This window comes from Schistocerca piceifrons, unplaced genomic scaffold, assembly GCF_021461385.2.
Source record: "Schistocerca piceifrons isolate TAMUIC-IGC-003096 unplaced genomic scaffold, iqSchPice1.1 HiC_scaffold_1278, whole genome shotgun sequence".
Taxonomy (NCBI): Eukaryota; Metazoa; Arthropoda; class Insecta; order Orthoptera; family Acrididae; genus Schistocerca; species Schistocerca piceifrons.
The window spans coordinates 100,001-102,500 of record NW_025727100.1 but is presented as its reverse complement, the minus strand read 5'-3'; the positions used below and the strand labels follow the sequence as shown (position 1 = coordinate 102,500).

The window sequence follows — 2,500 nt, the reverse complement described above, 5'->3', positions numbered from 1 at the left end:
GCACAAACAATGACATGAGTCAAAGACACAGGTCTGACACAAGCATAGAATTGGAGCGCCGCCTCTAATAAGCCAAAGGTGCATCCTGACGTGACAAATCTGATCATGTCACAAGCATTCACTTACTATAATCACTATCAACGAACCTGCTCCCCCCCCTTACACCTTTCCTTACAACAACGTGTAACCTAACCTAACCTAACCTAACCTATGTTGTGCCTTAACCTAACCTATGTTGTGCCTTAACCTAACCTATGTTGTGCCTTAACCTAACCTATGTTGTGCCTTAACCTAACCTATGTTGTGCCTTAACCTAACCTATGTTGTGCCTTAACCTAACCTATGTTGTACCTTAACCTAACCCATGTTGTACCTTAACCTAACCCATGTTGTACCTTAACCTAACCCATGTTGTACCTTAACCTAACCCATGTTGTACCTTAACCTAACCCACGTTGTGCCTTAACCTAACCCACGTTGTGCCTTAACCTAACCCACGTTGTGCCTTAACCTAACCCACGTTGTGCCTTAACCTAACCCACGTTGTACCTTAACCTAACCCACGTTGTCCCCTAACGTAACCCACGTTGTCCCCTAACGTAACCCACGTTGTCCCCTAACGTAACCCACGTTGTCGCCTAAACCTGCTCTGTAATTGTTATACGACTCGTTCAATTAGTGTAGTGTTGCCCACCCGCAACCCTCGCAATATAGTTCGCTACTCGCACTGCCCGCTCCCCTGTGTATCGCTTCATGTTAAACACCTTGCAAGTCTTGCTCACTTTCCACATGCTCCTGCTGTACACTGTAATGTGGATGGCAGCAGGACGTACATGCCGCCCCTCCCCACGTCCCCACCTTGCCCCCTGCCTTCGCAAGCTGGTTGGTGAGAACTTTGCATGTTCAATGCCCTTCGCATGCGACGTACTCAGGCTACGTTGTGGTGCGGCCTGTGTCAACTGTCCGCTAATGTCGTACGCGTAAACCACAATCTGTACTGCACATTCGTCCTTATGTACTGAATGATACATCGTGGCACATGTGTGACCGTACAACGACTGCGCCCAAAAACGGCGGACCATACAGTGCAAATATTGTGCACGCAGCTACGTGTCGTCTCCCTATGAGAGCTGGATTGCAGTGTGGTACGCCATAGAGACGTGTGGGAGGAACGGACGCCGTGGATGGCGATCAGCATGAGCTGTCTGTTGATGTATTCGGACCTAGTCGTCTCTCCTCACACACCGTGATGGCATGGTGCACCGCGTTCCATATCTGCGACATGCTACAGAGGCCGGTTGACAGTCGTTCGAGCAATGGACATCGCATACGTACGGGGGCCACCTTCCACGTATTGTCTAGGCGTGCACATTTTGTTGCGTGTATGTGGGCAGACGTAGTGTGGCGTGACACCTGACACAGGCATGCAATAATCGTTGAAGTTGCAAATGGCGATGGACGCCTGCGTTTTCTGGTGAAGTTACGCAAATGAACAAATGGTAACCTGTTGTGGTGCGGTTGTTCTCGCTAGGGGTGAATCGGTGATGGCGACGATAGGTTGAGGTACTAACCGGTTGTTCCAGCGATACCCACCATGCCGACGAAACTGAACGGCATCTGGGTGTGAAGCGATACGCGGCGGTGGCTGGGTGGGACCGTCCCCGGCCGGTGAGGGGGCGCCTCCCGGCGTGCTGGCCGCGCGGTGCGTGGGCGCACGCGCTACAGCCGGCTGGTGGGGGCGGCCAGTGGCAGGCGCGCCGGCCGACGGACGCGGCAGGCGTCGCAGCTGCGCGCCGGCGCACCCTGCGCGCGGCGCCGTGCGGCCAAAGTAGGTCCTCGCGGGCCCGGTGCGAAGCGCGGTGGACATCTTCAGTGTGCTGGTCCGATTGAGGACTGTGTGCGTTGAGGATGCGCCGCCGCCCGGCGCTCGGCGCCGCGACGCCGTCTGCTGCTCGGTCGCCCCAGCGGTTCTCGCTGGTGGTTTGTATCGCAGCTGTGCGGATGTGTTGGCGCGTGCGCTGTGCTGGGAGAGTTCGCTTCGGCACCCAAGTGGGGCTTTTGTCCTTCTGTGGCGCTGGCGTTGGAGCTGCCGGTCACCGTAGGTGGCGCGTGTTGTCTCCCGCCGGCAATGCCACGACAGCACGCTCCCGGGCCTCTGTCGGCAGCGGCAAGCTCAGTTGGGAGCACGGGTGGTCGCACCGAAAGCGTCTACTCGCCTAACTCCGGGCGATTGCGCCTCTCTCGAACCCGACCAAGTACTTGGGACGGCGCTGCGCGCCGCCGGGACCTGAGAGGGTTTCGAGGTGTATTGTGCAGGGGAGCTCAGCCTCCTCCTGTTTGCAGAATGATTGAGCGGACGCTTGCGTGTTCGCGCGGGCCCCCGGGACACACTCCCGGGCGGCCGGCTGCTCAGCTCTAGTTGACGCAGCTCCCTGGTTGATCCTGCCAGTAGTCATATGCTTGTCTCAAAGATTAAGCCATGCATGTCTCAGTACAAGCC

At 56.5% G+C, this 2,500-nt stretch overlaps 1 non-coding gene across 1 annotated transcript in view; it reads left to right on the top strand.

Moving 5' to 3' along the window:
• The first annotated feature begins 2,429 nt into the window (after nucleotides 1-2,429).
• Nucleotides 2,430-2,500, top strand: part of LOC124731295 — a 1,909-nt gene continuing 1,838 nt past the window's right edge. The window contains exon 1 of the ribosomal RNA XR_007008255.1: nucleotides 2,430-2,500. This exon is cut by the window's right edge and continues 1,838 nt beyond it. This is a non-coding gene — a ribosomal RNA (small subunit ribosomal RNA).